This window comes from Carassius gibelio, chromosome A10, assembly GCF_023724105.1.
Source record: "Carassius gibelio isolate Cgi1373 ecotype wild population from Czech Republic chromosome A10, carGib1.2-hapl.c, whole genome shotgun sequence".
NCBI classification, from domain to species: Eukaryota; Metazoa; Chordata; class Actinopteri; order Cypriniformes; family Cyprinidae; genus Carassius; species Carassius gibelio.
Genome location: NC_068380.1, coordinates 19,567,282 through 19,585,664, shown reverse-complemented (window position 1 = coordinate 19,585,664; position 18,383 = coordinate 19,567,282). Strand labels below are relative to the sequence as shown.

Genomic DNA, 18,383 nt, shown 5'->3' with positions numbered 1-18,383 from the left:
ATAAATTGGACCCACTTTATATTAAGTGGCCTTAACTACTATGTACTTACATTTTAATTAATAATTTAGTACAATGTACTTATTGTGTACATACATGTTTTACATTGTACTTATATTTAGGAAAAAAAACTACATGTAATTACATCTGTATTTAATTTCTGTAATTACATTTATAATTACACTGTTGACCCATACTTTACACCTTAACCCACCCTTAAACTTACCCATACCTCCAACCCTCTCCCTAACCTTACCCCTATCCCACCTCAATAGCAGCAAAAGTGTTTTACAATACAATATGAACACAATCAGTACATTGTACTTATTTCTTTATGTAAGTACATAGTAGTTAAGGCCACCTAATATAAAGTGGGACCAATAAATTTACTAATATGCTACATATAGCATCAATGCTTTTGAGGATGACTTGAACTCTTTTTCTATGCGAGCTATATCCTAATTCCCAGCAGAAAGAGGTTAATTTTGTTTCCTTGAACTGCATTTTCATCCTCCTCAATCCACTGCACACTTGTTTTCAATTCTGCCTCTATACTGGTGTAACAACCCTTTTCACCATCAAATCCGGTTTTGATGGATAAAATCCCATGTTATTTTTTTTTCCATTTAATATCTAGTTCCATTTGAAAAAGCACCCCAATTATTATTATTATTATTATTATTATTATTATTATTATTATTATTATTATTATTATTATTATTATTATTATTATTGAAACATTATAACAATATTTACATAATAATATGCAAATATATAAAATTATAGTTCTGAATAATATTTTTAATTAAATAATAATAATAATAATAATAATAATAATAATAATAATTTTTAACTCTTAGCAGGCTGGTGGTACATCTAACAATGTTTTGAAAATAAATATTTGTTTCCTTTTCTTTTTATTAATATAAAAAAGTAACATGTTATATATTATCTTTAATAGTGTTATTAAAAAACAATAATAATACAAATGTATTATAAATATTTTTATGTTAATAAATTGCATCTGAACATATAATTATAATAAATTTCCTTTATTATATTTATACTACAGTACAACTACTACTAATACAATATACCTTATTTTCTTTTAATTTTAACATAATTCTTAGCAGGCTATTTGCTCTCTGTTAATGTGCATATAGGTCTACTCACTTGAAAGGAAAATAAACAACTGAGCAATGTCCAATTTGGCCATAAAATTTAACAATACCATTTAGATAAGTTCACGGGTTTTTATTTACAGGCTGGATTTGGGCTGCAGTTTCACGCACATGCAGACCTCTAGATTGTATTTGTCTCCTGACTCAGAAGTGTATTTATTTTTCCACTACATTTAGAGTTTCCATTAAGCCTTAGATCTCCAAGTATTCCTCGTTCAACACCCAAGTTGCAGATAACCTCCTTTTTAATGCCGGTATTTCATGACCTTCCAGTACCTGGCCCCGTTTCTCCAAACCACTGATTATAAATGTTGTGGCTTTTGTTTTTGTTTTTTTCTGCCAGATTTCAATGAATGAGTCCTAAGCACTGTTAAAATGTCATGCTTAACAGTTTGTGATTCTTCCAGCGTTACTGAGCTATTGGATTCTGTATCATTGGAAGTTAATCCACAATGACTCATATTTCCATCACTTCTGCACCTACTTCACCTGCTCAATTAATGTGTCCAATCATGTGGGACTTTTTTTCTACCGTCTAAGTGTTTCTGTCAGGCACACCCAGGCCAGGGTGACCCTGCTTGGTTTGAGGCTGTCAAGTGAGAAAAGGGGAGCGGAACAGAAACTGAGTCTCCTATTTTCCTGTCTCCTTTTTCTTGTCTCGGCTGCCAAAGTGAGGATGATAAGGGTCCAGCGTGTTACGGTTTTGATTGATGCCCATCTGGAAGTATTGATTGATAGCTTGATCAAATTACAGCCTTCCATCCGGAGGTTGTCAGGACACTGGCCATCAACGCTGATCCGTCACACTGTGACTCTGTCGGTCGCAACGACTTGGGTCAAATCAGTGCCCCCCGCCCGACAGCAATCCAAGCCCTTTTCAAACTCCCAGGAAACCCATTTCCCTCAGCTTGTCCACCTGAATGTGAAATTTATCAGCAGACGGTGAGCTTTATCAGTCCTGAACCAGGACATCTGTTTTTCTTCAAGCTAAACGAGTGAGAATCGTTTGGACTGCGATAAATTGGGCTTGGTTATCTGCCGTCCTGACCTCTGTCTGCTGAGCTGGGTTGCAATTGGTGGCGAGTTCAAAGCCAAGTTAGCTTGTGAGCACAATAAAGTGACCAGTTCCCATTTTACAAGCCAGTGAATATACAGTTTGGACACTGTTTGTCTAAAATTATAAGTTCTAGCTCTAGTGTAATTCAGTAGGGGTGAGAAAAGTGATATATACTGTTAAATTTACCCTCAAAGAAATATATCAAGAACTATATTGTTACACCAAGTTCTGCATTAATATTTTTTGGGAAAAAGAGATTCAAGTCGATGAGATGATGAAATGTTGTGAAAGTACTTTTCCTTACTGTTTCTGCTTGGCCGGCTGCTCAGTGAAACAGTAGTGTCTTTGACCATGAAATCGTAGCTTCCTTCTGAAGTGTCAGACACTGATTTAGAAGTGGTCTATTACTGACAGGCATAGAGAATTTCAGCTTGAGCTACTGATGAAATAATATGCTTTGAAATGTTGGTAAGACTTTAGTTTAGTGGCAAATTCTCACTATTAACTAGTTGTTTATTATCATGCATATTACTATCATACTGGCTCTTTACTAGTTCTTCTAAAGCACATATGTATGCCTTATTCTGCATGACTCCCTTAATCCACACAACACTAACAAATATCTTACTAACTATTAACAAGCAGCAAATTAGGAGTTTATTGAGGCAAAAGTCATAGTTAATGGTTAGTTAATAGTAAGAATTGGTCCCAAAAATAAGCGTGGCTGAAATGTCTTTTGTTGCCTCCAGACTTAATAGAAAATATAGTGCCTTGCACACCCAGATCAAGGTGTGTCAGATAAAATTATCATGAAATTTTGTCCGCAACATTTTGCGGACAACATTGCCGTCAATGGGCAATGGGCACTGTGGCCATATTTCCAATTGTTTCCTAGAATGCACAAGCACATATTCATAAGCTGGTTATTTCCAAGCATTACGTGACTCTTTGCAGGGATGCTAAGGGTAATGCAATGGGCACTTTTTTTATCAGCTGCTCTCAAATGTCATGACTGAACGGCTTTAGTTTGGAATATCATGCTGAACTCTGGGGTGATTTAATGTGCTGTAACAGTAATTATGGCTTTATGAATGTGGCACTCCCATGGCGAGCCCAGCTGCCAGTGTTTATGAGACTGACCTCTCACTCAACGGTGGCAACAGCCTCCATCAACCCGTGCCGCAGCGGTGGTTGTGGAGGAATTAAAGAGTGTTGTGGCTGAGCGATTGGATCAGGAAGTGACACAGCCGCTAGGACGTTTAATCACACCCCTGCAGGGACTTATCTCAGGAGAGAATGGGCGACTTGCGGTTCCTCCGCTGTGAGCGCTAGACATGAATGCAGAGTCTGCCATCGCTGGAGGGTCTTGCTCACACTGTGTGTTTTTCAGAATGTGCTTTTAAGGCAATTTTTGCCACAATTTTATGTTTCAAATGTACGTCTCTATCTCTGCAAATTGTGTAGATGCTTCTGTTGTCCAATCACTTCTAAAGAACTGTGTAAGGGAGAATGGGGCAAGTTGTCATACTTTTTACTCCCAGAAATATTTCTCAGCACAGGTTTATTATTCAGTTTCTGTATAGGCACATATTGTTTCTGAAGGTCTACAAAAAGCTGTTACCATTGTGCCACCATTATTACCTCATTAAACATTTTGACATTATTTATGCATAGAATAGAATTTAGAGTAAAAAACAAATACAATACAATAAATGTATTTAAAAAAAAACGCATCTTTAATACATTTTTTTTGGATCATTGAATACAATACTTATGTAATGTTAATTGATTATTTTATTTTTACATCTGAAACTACATTATGTTTCAGGTTTGGGATCAGAATCAGATTTAATTGATTCGTTAATTAAATAATTTATAAGTTAATACTTTTATTCAGTAAGAATGCATTTAATTGATCAAAAGTGAGAGTAAAGACATTAATATTGTTAGAAAGACAATTATATTTCAAGTAAATGTTATGCTTTTGAACTTTCTGTTCATCAAAGAATCCTTTAATCAGAAATATTAAGCAGAACTGAACACTAATAATCATCAGAAATGTTTTTTGGTCAGCATGTTAGAATGATTTCTGAAGGATAATTTAACACTGAAGACTGGGGTAATGATGCTGAAAATTCAGATTTGATCACAGGCATAAATTACATTTTAACATATATTACAGTAGACAACATTTTAAATTGCAATAATATTTCAAAATATTATTTTCTTTTTTTTGCTGTATTTTTGATTAAAGAAATGCAGCCTTGGTGAGCAGAAGAGTTTTAGTTGTTGAGTGTCTAAAGTGAGTTTGTTCAATTATTCAGAATCTTCTCTGTTTCTTTTCTGTCTATTTATCACCTTATACTCATTTTCACAGGCTGCAGAGCAGTTAAGGAAGCTTGGAGAGGAACATTATAAGATGAAAAGGCAATGGAGGGATGGAGAACTAAAAGAGTGTGACCTGCTGGAACCTTCTATGTCCACCGGCCAGATAATGAGAACATAAAACTGTTAGAAGCAGATGGAGCTGTAAGACGACTCATCTGTTTTAGTGGAAAGAGGTTAAAATCTGAACCAACTTCCTTTTGAAGCATTCTTTTTTTTTGTCTTTTCATTCAAGTTATAAGTTAAAATTGGCCCCCAAGTTTCTGTCGAGGGCCCTAAAGGCCAAACCATGTGAGCTAGTAATTGCTTAGTTAAGAGCCAGAAAAGTTTAACTTAGTTAAGAAAAGTTTGAAATGACAACTTTTAATCTTTCTTATGAGCTTTAAAAATGTTTAATAAAGTTCTTCATTTTTGGCCCAACCATGTAAGCTAGTAATTGCTTAGTTGAGAGCCAAAATTGCTTTTCTGAAAAGTTTGAAATGACAAGTTTTAATCTTTCCTTATGCGCTTAAAAAATGTTTAATAAAGTTCTTCATTTTTGGCCAAATTAATTTGGCAAAGGAACCATTGAAAACAAGCACATAAAAGGAACTTCCATAAAATGAAAAAAAGTGTGTTTTTTTAAAGTGGTTGGAAACTACCGGAAAAGATTGTTGAATAGAAGACACTTTAGCGATGCCATACAAAATTCATAAACAATCACCTAGCATACCCTAGAAATTGCATAGCCACACCCAAAATTATTGGACAAGGCTACTACTCAATCCTCAAAATCAGGTATCAACATATTAGAAACTACACAGAAGATTCCAGAAACACTATAAACAACGCAGAACACCCTAGCAATTACAGTACCGGGAAATTCTATAAACCATCAAATAAATTTTAGCAGTACCCTGGCAACCACCTTGAAAACTGTATCAGCTGCTTAGCAACATCTTAGAAACCACCCAAATCAATAACTTGCATCCTAGCCACCACTTAAACCACATATAAACCACACCTATAAAAATATTGACAGCCTTGCATCAACGCACAACTTACTTTTGCAACGGTCTAATTTGAAACCACCCTTACAACCCCCGAACACCATAGCAACTGCCTAAAATGCCTTAAATTAAATTAAAATTAAATTTATGCATTTAGCAGACGCTTTTATCCAAAGCGATTTACAGTGCATTCAGGCTATACATTTTTACATATCATGTGTTCCTGGGGAATCAAACCCAAAACTTTGCGCTTGCTTGCTTGCTAACGCAGTACTCTACCAGTTGAGCTACAGGAACATTTAGAACATATTAGCCACCGCTTAAACCACAGTGTAAACCACATAGTCTATAACAACCTAGAAATGACCGAGCAACCACATACTGTACAACTTAGTGACTAACAGTACTCAGGCAACTACACAAAAAGAAACCATTACTTTAGACCTTAGAAACCATATTATAACACTTTAGCAGCCACCTCAGAACACTCTAGCAAATAACTAGAAACACTCTAACATTAACCCAGAACACCCTAGTAACTACTGTACCTAAATATCTTGGCAACTAAGAACATTGACGACCATCCAGTACATCCTAGCAATGCCATAGCAACCACATTGAACACCCTAGCAACTGCCCAACAACACTTTACAACCTCTTAGCCAATACCTAAAAGTACCAGAAAATCCTAGCAACCTTCCAGTATCACATCAACTGCCTAGCAATGACCTAGCAACCACCAAAAACACTGTAACAAATGCCTAGCAACACCATAGAAACCGCCCTATAAACCACAGACAGCGACTACTTTCATCTACTGAAATAACACCCTAAAACATCTCAGCCACTTAACGCCATAGTATAAATCATCTTGCAATTAATAAATTGTATAAGTAAATGTTTTTTAAAAGCTTATATTTAGTACATCTTAGTACATCTTAGCTAACACCTAAAAACACAGTATAAAACACATAGCCTATAATGACCTAGACGTGACCTAGGCAAGACCTAGTAACCACATACAACTCAGCAACTGTCTAACAAATATCAAGTAATTATGCAAAATATCCTAGAAACCATGTATCAACACCTTATCAACATTTCAGAACATTCTAGAAAACACTTAGAAACACTGTAACAACAACTCAAAACACTCTTGTAACTAAACTGTGACGAGTGGGGCGGGGCCAAGAGATGTGGAACGAGCGAGGCCGTTGGAGTGATTGGAGATGAGCGACACCTGCGACACTCACAGGTCTCGAGTCCCACGGAGGAGATTGAGGGATATAATACAGGAGCGACGACAGTGAAGGACGAGAGAGGACCAGGCCTGTGCTTTATTTTAAGTTTGCTTTTTATTTGTGCGCATCAGTCGTCCGTGAGGGGCTGATGCGCTGTTTTGTGTTTATTTTGAGGGAGCGGAGGAGTTGGCGCGTTCGCCAGAGGGCCGGAGCCTGCTGCAATCCGCCAGAACAGGGAGGAGCAGGGAACGGGGGACTCCTGCCGGCTGCCCAAAACCGGAGGAGCCGTCGCCGTCCACCGGGCAGCGGAGGAGTGTCGTGCCATCCGCCGAGGGCCGTCCAGTGCCACCGCCAGGCACCGGGGAGGAGATCATCCAGCTGGATGAGGACCGAGCAGCAGTGCGTCTGGGAACCGGAATTTATTTATTTATTTTTTCTTCTCCTCTCTCCCCTCTGTCACTCCTCCTTCCATCTCCTTTTCTCTCGCCTCGTCTGTCCTACCCCCAGGTTCCTGCAGGTCCCCGTGAGCGCCCCCCCGGGGGGGGGAGTAGAGCGCAGTCTCGGGAGTATCCCCCGGCCTGCGAGGGGCGATGGGGGTATGTGACGAGTGGGATGGGGCCGAGAGACGTGGAACGAGCAAGGCCGGTGGAGTGATTGGAGATGAGCAACACCTGCGACACTCACCGGTCTCGAGTCCCACGGAGGAGATGGAGGGATATAATACAGGAGCGGCAACAGTGAAGGACGAGAGAGGACCAGGCCTGGGCTTTATTTTATGTTTTGGTTTTTATTTGTGCGCATCAGTCGTCCGTGAGGGGCTGATGCGCTGTTTTGTGTTTATTTTGAATTATTAAAGTTTCAGTTTGATTGTCTGCCAGTTCCGGCCTCCTTCTTCCTGATGATAAGGAAGGTTGAATTCGTTACATACACCTCCTGAATATTCTATCAACTAAGCAACCATCCAGTAAACCAAAGCAACAACCTAGAAATGCCCTAGCAATCATTTAGAACACTGTAACAACTGGCAACATCCTTGTAACCATCCGATCAACCACCACACTGTAAAACCTTAGAAAATCTTATCCACCATTTAAAACAACAGTATAAACCACCTTGTCTAGGACAACCTAGATATGACCTAGCAACCACATGCAACTTAGCAACATTCAAACAGTTCCCAGGCAACTTCAATAATGCCATAGAAAACATATGTAAACACCTTAGCCGCAACCTAGAACATCCAAACAACTACAGTACTAGAATATCCTAGCAACTGTCTAAGACATCCAGTACAACCATATGAACACTGTATCGGCTGCCTGCAAATACCCTAGAAACCATCCTAACATCCACAGAACACTCTAGAAACCATTTAATGCCACCTAAAAATACTCTACAAAATGCATGCCATTTCTAACAATTTAGAAATGACCTAGCTACCACCTACAAATTAGCAACTGACAAACATTTCCCAGGTAACTGGACAAAACACCCTAGAAACCATTTATCAATACCTTGGCAACCAGCTAGAGCAGCCCAGAATCAAGATGATAAGTTTTGCACAGACAAACATTTCTTCAGAAATTGTAAAATCTAGTTAAATGTTCTTTTATTCATTACTAGCAGGAACTTTCTCTGGTACATACAGGCAGTTTCCAGAATTGTTTTCTGTAGCCGGAAAGTGTAATTGATGGCCTTGGGGCAGCTCGCTTAATGAGAGAAATGTGTTTAGCGGATCAGTTTTCCTTTTCCTGCACCACACCTGCTTGGCTGCAGTTCAGTTTATGCCGGCGCGCAAATGGCTGACATTGAGAAGCGAAACGTTTTTCTTGTCAAGCCAATTTACAGTGGCATAACAGAAGGTCTTTTTCCCATGCCAGGTGCTCCATCATTCTCTCTGTCAGTGATTCTCAGTGTACTTAAGAACGTGAGCGGGCCCAGCCTGTCTGCAGCGCCATCCATCTGTTCAGGTGTCTGTTGTCATAGAGAATGAGGGTTTAGCATCGTTCAGAGCAGACGCCGTGGACGGATGAGCTCTTCAACATGCTGTGATGAAATCATGAATCATAAAGGAAACTAAATTTGGGTTCACTGTGCTTTTGTTGTCATAATATAGGAAAGGAAGTTCACAGAAATTTGACCCCTTCATGCTGGGCTGATTTTACACTGCAAGGTTTAATTTACAGATCCTACATTATGACATTATTTCCCCCCATCTGTTCACGTTCACTTACATAGCCGTAGCAGTGTTTACACTAATACCCAGTCAAACTATACAATGCTGTGCTGCCCAAATTGTTATGCGCTGCTCTTTCACTGGTTTGCAAAATCAAATCTTTCAGTGCTTTCCAGCAGGCTCATGTAAATACTGGTGTGTGCCGTTTGGTTTAGACAAGCACCACTGTTTTGTCGCACATTTCGACCATAAATTGATCAATGATATGATTGTTTTTCTTTTTAAATTCAGAACAGATAGAAATTACGTAGATTCTCATAATTAGTTTTTTGCTAGCAAATATTCATAAATATTATATTTATATTGTGGCCAATGATTAAAGAAAAAAACAAAAACAAAGAAAGTAATACACATATACCCATTACACACCTTATATATTTAATATATAATATACACACTACAGGTCAAAAGTTGTAAATTATTGAGATTATGTCTCTTGTGTAGGTATATACTGTATATATATATACATATGGATTATATGGATTGTTTTTTTTTTCGAGTGCTCAAATGTTTTCAGTGGCTCTACACTTTTAAGATAAACGTTCATACGGCTGCTCCTGTAAGAACAACTTTTGTCATCTGTCAGTTTCATTCCCTCACAGTTTCAGTCTCTTCACATTTCATAACACTCGTGAACAATCTGCAACATCTGTACATGAAAAATCTGCACAGAATAAGTGACAAAGCCTTGCTTGCTGTCCCGCAAAGGTTATTTGTCCTCTACTTTAAGATTGGGTCCTTGTGCTGTCATCCGTTAACGGAGCATTCCCTCCCTTGAGCTACATCACTCCTAATTTACTGTCTTTTCCAGGCTCACAATCCTGAGCTTCTTCAAACACTAAAAAACACTCCTGTTTGGCTACTTGCCAGAGTTTGCCGATTGATGTTATTCGATCTCTCTGATTGTCAAGAGAGTCCGGTTGTTGCCAACTGCCCACTCTGAAGTTTGTGGCAAACTCCTCGCATAGATCACAACAACAGCCTTTTCAGGCTGTTCATTTATCTTTGGCACAGTTTATAGGTCATGAATTCCATTGCCAGCTGGACCTTTCTTAAATCCATAAGGAGATACATGTTTATTAAAAAAAGATGCCTTGTAATCAACAGTTTTCCCCCTTCGATGGAGAGCTGATGTACGTTATCACACCAGTGAATGGCATTGATAATAGTGGATCAATTTTGTTTTTAGGAGGCTATTTAAACAATCTATAATATCACAGGAGGGCTAATGCATCTTAGTCAGGCTGCTCGCCTTTGACATCAAATCAATTACTTTTGCTGAGGGGTTTGAAATAATGTTGAAAATGTCTTTCAAAGGTTTATAGAAGATTAATTGATCTCAGAATAATGGAGGACATGGGAGCTGTTGCATCACAACTAAAGCACTTCCTTTCAAGTCAACATGAAACCAAAATTAAGCCTATTTACTCTCTCATTACTCATACCTGCAGGGGCACCATGCATGAATTATGAAACTTTGATTATGTTTTCAATGTATCCTAATACATACTTTGCCTTATAGGCCTGATTATATACTTCTAAATTATGAACATACTGTAAGTAAGATCATATGTTAATTATATTGCTTTACACTGTCGCTTTGAAAATTTAAAACACTTCCAATAGGCAAGCTCCACAAACCACACACAGTGTGTTATATTCGAGATTCATTTCTTGAAAATGTGTTATGTTTGCAGCCTTGATAATATTTGACCTATACATAGTGATGGAAAAAAAATAGATAGAAGTAAAACTTTTTCGCAAAATATCTGCGTTTTCTTGCAAGTGTTGCTTTTCCCTAAGAAACTTTTAATTTGCTAAAAAAAGCATTTTCCTTTTCACACAAGTAGTTTTCCCTTAAATATATATATATATTTTTTCCATTTATTTATTTATTATTTATTTGCATTTTGGCTTTTCTCGCAAGTGTTGTGCTCCTCGAGAAACATTGCATTCACTCCCCAAAAATTTGCCTTTGCTTGCAAAAGTATTACGTTCCCCAGATAAACTTTGCATTTGCTCACAGAAAATTTTTTGTTCTTTAACAAAAGCATTGTGTTTCCCTGAGAAAATTTGCGTTTGCTTGCAAAATACTTGCGTTCTCTCGCAAAAGTATTACATTCCTCAGAAGAACTTTTCATTTACTGGCAACTTGCGAAACATTCAGATTTTCTTGTGTTATTGCGTTCCCCCTAGAAACAGTGAATTTGCTCTCAAAACATGTGGCTTTTATTGCAAACGTATTGCATTCCCCTGAGAAACACTGCATTCATTCACAGAACAAAAGTATAGTTCCTCTGAAAAACATATTGCGTTCCCTTGAGAAACTTTGTTTTTGCTAGCAAAAGTATTTTGCATAATTTGCATATTTTAATTTATATTTGATTTAACTTTCCAAACATTCAAGGTTATTTTTTATTAATTTATTTTTTCATTATTGCGTTCCCCTGAGAAACTTTGCATACAAGTGTTGCAAAGTTTCTTGTCAGAACGCAAACATTTTGTGTATCAATGCAAAAGCGTTAAATAATAATTTTTCCTCCCATCACCTTGTGCCTTTATTCTTATAATAATCATGACTTCAAACTTAATTTTATAAGTTGTTTGCATTATCATAGTTTATCTCTTGCAATCTGATTAAGTCAAAATTTAGTTAAAGTGGTCTGCAGACGTTGATTCAAAGGTCTAAACATGATATTATTATTTCTGGTAATAGATGTATCTTCTGGCCAAGTCAAACATTTGAACTTATTTCATTCAACATTTGTTATTCTACAACTCAACAAATGTCAAATGCACATTCATGCTTATCAGCTGGCTACAATGTGGTATTCATACAAACAATATAATGATTTTTGGTTCCTGGCATTTGAAATTTCCATTCCATGGAGGACTGTGTGCTCAATTTCAAGTGTGAAATTACAGCGTCTTTCTCCTTGGGTGTGTGTCACGAATGCATCATGTCAGTTGAAACACTTGTCTCATAGCACGTCCACTTGACCGTAATCAGTCATTCTAGGAATATCTGTCTAAAGTTGATGGAATGTTGGCAAGCAATTTCAAGTGGCATTTCAGGATTGCAGAACAGAAAAATGCATGACCCTCATCCCAACGAGATTCCTTGGAAGACAATCGTTTCTCAGTGAAATGAGTGAAGCATCAGATCTGCACCAGGTCTCCTATATGATTGAACGGGCTATGAGCAACAAACCATGCAAGAACATGATTTGTCATCCTGTTCTTCTCATCACAAAATGCATCTGAAATCACAGAGTTATTTCACAGTAATGGATTACGGAGTGAAACTGCGTACTAGTTAACAAGAGGATTATGGTGCTGTTTATTATTCCCACAGATTCAAGGTATGGAATCTTCTGAAGTGCCTCTTGTTTTTTTTCAGATCTGGTTGTCCTTGAAAGACTGTAGTTTAGTGAACAGATGCTTGAGTATTTGTTGACTCCTACTGTGTGTATGTGTGCATCTACCTGTACACACCTGCTGTAAATGAGGCAAGAAATTGAATGCTTCCCTTGGCAGAACAGTGTTGCCATCCTCCCCCTCCACACCTCCTCCTCCTCTTCCTTATCCCTTCACTTCAGTGGCCAAACCTGTATTGGTTACACTGTAAACGTCGCCTCAAAAAAAAAATATTTTCTTTATGAACATTTAAACATGCCCATTCATAATTTATATAATACAACAAGACATAAAGAATAACGGATGACAGCACAAGGACCCAATGTATGTGACTACCATACCTTTTCCCAACAAATCTGAGGACAGTGATTTGATGAGGGCTGCGGCATGTTCTGCTGAAGGCCTATCAAAAACAGCTCTGGCTCAGTGCCGCTTTTCAAAGATTAGTGCTTGTTTTTCCTCGCCCTTTTTTTTCTTTTACTTGCACACAGTGCGCTTTCCCCATCTGTTGTCTGTTCTTTGTCTTATTCCAACACTCAATCCTGTTTATCTAAAGTAAGGTAATATCACCAGTTTAAGCGGAGTGGGAACGTTCCAAAAGCTTTTACCATAAAATTCACATCATGAGTGTTGTGCGCTGCTTTATTGACTCTACGTTTTACAAGCCCAGAGACTTCATATAGCAAATTAATTATGTCTTCCAGAAGACAAATAGGACCAAAGGTTTCTGTTCTGTTTTTATTAGCCTCACTGCACCATGCAAAGGGCCTTTTATGTAAAATCCAGTCTCCACCAACCCCCTTATGCCCTTGTTTGTAGCAATAAAATATGTTCTGTGCAAGTATAATTAGGGTTACTCTTGTACTTCATGTGCGTGAAAGTTTATCATTTCTCTTTTTTTTCTGTTTGGTCAGTACAATTGCCACAAACAAAAATAGCTCTATCCACCAATCACCACACACATTGATTTAATATGGATCAACTGTCTGTTGATTGTGGAAACGCTGAGATGGCAGTATGGGTTGGTGTCCTTCACGAGCCGAATTCGTAACGGAACTATGGATTCTCATGGAGTGCTTCACTTTTCCCCTCATTGTTGGATAAATAGCTCATTAACACTTAACCCTGTTTGCCTACATTAATTAAAACACAGATTTGTCTTGTGTTGACTGTGCAAATGCTCAGTGTTATACATTATGCTAGCATGAAGCCTGTATAAGCCTCAGGACTTGGTTGGACCTTTTACTCTTTAAAATTAATAGTTTTAGTTTTTGATATCATATTTTAGGGAGTGACATAAAGGTGCATCTAAACAAATTAGAATATTTCAGTAATTCAACTCAAATTCTGGAACTTGTGTATTAAATAAATTCAGTGCACACAGACTGAAGTAGTTTTAGTCTTTGGTTCTTTTAATTGTGATGATTTTGCCTCACATTTAACAAAAACTCACCAATTCACTCACGCATCTCAACAAAGTAGAATATGGTGACATGCCAATCAGCTAATCAATTCAAAACACCTGCAAAGGTTTACTGAGCCTTCAAAGTGGTCACTCAGTTTGGTTCACTAGGCTACACAATCATGGGGAAGACTGCTGATCTGACAGTTGTCCAGAAGATAATCATTAACACCCTTCACAAGGAGGGTAAGCCACAAACGTTCATTGCCAAATAAGCTGGCTGTTCACAGAGTGCTTTACCCGAGAATGATTAACAGAAAGTTGAATGGAAGGAAAAGTTGTGGAAGAAAAAGATTCACAACCAACTGAGAGAACCACAGCCTTATGAGGATTGTCAAGCAAAATTGATTAAAGAATTTGAGTGAACTTCACAAGGAATGGACTGAGGCTGGGGTCAAGGCATCAAGAGCAAACACACACAGACGGGTCGAGGAATTTGGCTACAGTTTGTCATGTTCCTTTTGATGAGCCACTCATGAACCACAGACAATGTCCGAGGCATCTTACCTGGGCTAAGGAGAAGAAGAACTGGACTATTGCCCAGTAGTCCAAAGTTTTTTTTTAGATAAGAGCAAGTTTTTTAACAAAGACAGAAGCATCATATGCCAGCAGCGCCACTGAACACGCTCTCAACAGACCCGGAAGAGTAGACCATGCAGAATAAAGTAGTAATTTTTGCTATTTTTGGACCAAATTGTATTTCCAATGCTTCAGCAAATTCTAGCTGACCCTCTGATGTCACATGGACTACTTTGATGATGTTTTTCTTACCTTTCTTGGCATGGACATTATACCGTACACACAGTTTCAATGGAGGGGCTGAGAGCTCTCTGACTAAATGTAAAATATCTTAAACTGTGTTCCGAAGATGAACGGAGGTCTTACGGGTTTGGAACGACATGAGGGTGAGTCATTATTGACAAAATTGTAATATTTGGTTGAACTAACCCTTCAAGTTTCCACAGTCTGTGATGATTTGGGGTGCAATGTCATCTGCTGGTGTTGGTCCATTGTGTATTTTGCACCCGTTTACCAATAAATTTTGGAGCACTTCATGCTTCCTTCTGCTGACCAGCTTTTAGAAGATGCTGATTTAATTTTCCAGCAGGATTTGGCACCTGCCCACACTGCCAAAAGCACCAAAAGTTGGTTAAATGACCATGGTGTTGGTGTGCTTGACTGGCCAGCAAACTCACCAGACCTGAAACCAATAGAAAATCTATGGGTTATTTTCAAGAGGATAATAAGAAACAATAAAACATGCAAATGAGCTAAAGGCCACTGTCAAAGAAAGATGGGCTTCCAGACCACCTCAGCAGTGCCACAAACTGATCATCTCCATGCCATGCCGAATTGAGGCAGTAATTAAAGCAAAAGGAGGCTCTACCAAGTATTTAGTACATGTACAGTAAATAAACATACATTCCAGATGGCCAACAATTCACTAAAAATGCTTTTCTTTTTTTTCTTAAATGGGAGCCAAAATCATCACAATTAAAAGAACCAAAGACTCAAAAACTACTTCAGTCTGTGTCTATTGAATTTATTTAATATACAAGTTTCACAATTTGAGTTGAATTACTGAAATAAATGAACTTTTCCACGGCATTTTAATTTATTCAGATGCAGCTGAATATGCTTTTTGACCATATGCCAATATATTTGCAGTTATTATAAATCAACCAATAATAAAACGATCTTTGCTGATATTTTATTTTCATAAATATAGTACAATCAAATTGTGAATAAAATAAATGACTGAAGTATGTTTAACAAGAAATTGTAGTATTTTTAAAAATATGATACTTTGTTTCTTATTTTATTTATTTATTTATTTAAATTTGCTAGCAATTTCTAAGTGAAAGTCGTTCCAAAGTAAATCCTGCACCAACTTCTGTGAATATTGTGGTGTTGTGCAACAATATTTGGTAGTCACATGCAAAAATGTATATTCTGTAATCATTTACTCACCCTCATGTTTTAAACCAATATAACTTTATTAACATACAAGTTTTGAAAAGTCTCCAGCTGAGTCAGAACATCTTGTTCTGTTGTTTCAGAGATGTCGGAGGAGGGAATTTTCCAGTTTTTATACCTGTCACTGTTTTTAAACATCACACCATTTTTTCCCCCCAAATTTTAGTATTGGTGTTTCTGTGATTAACATTTTAGCTGTTGTGGCTCTTTCATGAATGTTGGCTTTGTGAATTCTTTTGTAGTAAGTTTTAGCAGAACTTTTTGTGTTATCTGGTCACAGTTCTTTAGTGACTGACGTTCCCAATCATTCACTTTCATTTTTTAGCCCTCTATTATTCTCTGCCGGTGAAGTCCTTCCATGCTTTGGATACACAGTGATAATCGTAAAAGTGGTTCTTATTAAAACACCAAACATATGGGCTGTTTTCGGCTTCCATGATTTGGTGTTCCCATTATTTTGTGCCCCTGTATCTATTATTTACTTATTTTTATTATTATTATTAAATTATATGTAGCATATAAGTTTCAAATCAGATGTGATGGGTACAAAATAATTCCTACTTTAAGAATATACATACTCAGTGGTTTCAAGAAAACAAAGTGCAAGTTAAACGTTTAGACAAATACAAATAGAGCAAATCCTCCGCTCTGAGTCAATGTTTGGGAATCCATCCATTTCACATTTCTACCATTTTGTTGGCTTCCTTCATTAAGCGTGCTTTAATGATCGCCTGTAATCAGGTTTCGGAACATCCAATTTCCTCGCATTAACACCGCATTCATTTCTGTTGGAGCATGAAATTAAGGTTATAGTAATTTTGCTCAAATCTGCAATTTATGGAAAAGGAACAAGGGTTGAAATTCTACAAATGCAAGCAAAATACCATTTCCACAAAGTACAACTCTCACCAAACATTAGATCTTGTGTGGTTATCGTGTGGTGCGTTTATGAGCACTTGGCTTCCTTGTGCAAGCGCTTCAGCCCACATTAAGGGTGCTGGTTCAGAGCTGGCGTTGAGGGTTACTTGTTTGTTCACATCTGCCTGTGTGACTGAAGTAAGCTTAATGTATCCCTGCAAAACACATGCAACCAATGGCCAATATTTTCCCAGGGGAAAGGGTTTGGGTTCACCCTCACTGACATATGTGTAGCAACTAGCAATTCTGTCCATCAGCCACTAACCACTGCAAAGCGTGTAATTGTGGAACTGACAAATAATTAGGGGGCCTGTCTGTGAAGTAAGACCACATGAAATTAATTGTGTGTCAGGATGTTTTTGGATCAAATTCAGCCCAGTGGAACTCTGACAACAGTGTGTGTGTGTGTGTGTGTGTGTGTGTGAGAGAGCCTGGTTGAAGGCAAGCAGTTGTTACTGTGGACCCCTATGAGATAATTTGGGAATTGGTATTCTAGAAAAAGGAAATTTTGTGGTTTGGGTTTAATGTGGGATTATGTTAGTCACTAAGATGCTAAAACCTCATGAAGTGTTCAAAACTTTGATGAAAGGCTGTGGAGAGGATGTTTCAAATTGCATAACATCACCACATGCATTTTCCACTCTTATTACCATGTCTTTCATGTTTTGTTCCACATGAATGAATAAATGAAATGTAATGAATTTTAGATCTTCATATTGTTATTTGTATCTGCATTTGATTTTAAATACATTTAATATATTTATCATTTTAACACTATTATTATTATTATTATTATTATTATTTTATATATATATATATATATATATATATATATATATATATATATATATATATATATATATATATATATATATATATATAATAAGGCAAGTTTACTATGTCAGAAAAGCCACACACAATATGTGAAGCTGGTTATGTGATTCAAATGTCGTAATGCATAATTTTAGACTCAGGCACTTAAGTAGAATTAGGTCAAAACATAGTATTATGAAAAGAGAAGACAGTGTTGCATATGCACATGTTCTTTAGTGAAGCTGTGATATTTTATTTTCTCAAGTTTGAGCGGATTTAAAGACTCTCTACTTTGATTCTCAATATATAGTGGGATGGACATCAGATCCGAATAATCGGATTCATTTCATATTTGAATTTAATATTAGAATATGGAAACTGCGATCAGTCCATTGATACGAAACAATGTAAGTGCTGTGTGAGCACTAACTCTAGTGTTGACTGGATGCAGTGTTAAAAGAGGCTCATGGTCCCTTGGTTGCCACAGATGGTCGGAGGTCTGAGCCAGCGTGCATGGAGGGTGCCATACTGGTAATTAAAAGCCGAGCAGAAGGTATGACCATGAAATGCGTGTGGTGTGTTGTCGTAAGACTGTAAACACCAGACCTTTCTAAACCACCATCAGTTCCAGACCTTCCTGTATGTTCTGTGATGAAAAGAACAGACTTCCTTAACATAAATAATAATGCATTGTATTGAAAATCTATCT

General features: G+C 37.4%; 1 long non-coding RNA gene across 1 annotated transcript in view; it reads left to right on the top strand.

The window, feature by feature from the left end:
- The window catches only part of LOC128021478 (uncharacterized), a 90,635-nt gene extending 85,550 nt beyond the window's left edge, over positions 1–5,085 (top strand). Inside the window, exon 3 of the long non-coding RNA XR_008185564.1 lies at positions 4,614–5,085. This is a non-coding gene — a long non-coding RNA (uncharacterized LOC128021478). The remainder of the gene's footprint in view (positions 1–4,613) is intronic.
- The last annotated feature ends 13,298 nt before the right edge of the window (positions 5,086–18,383 follow it).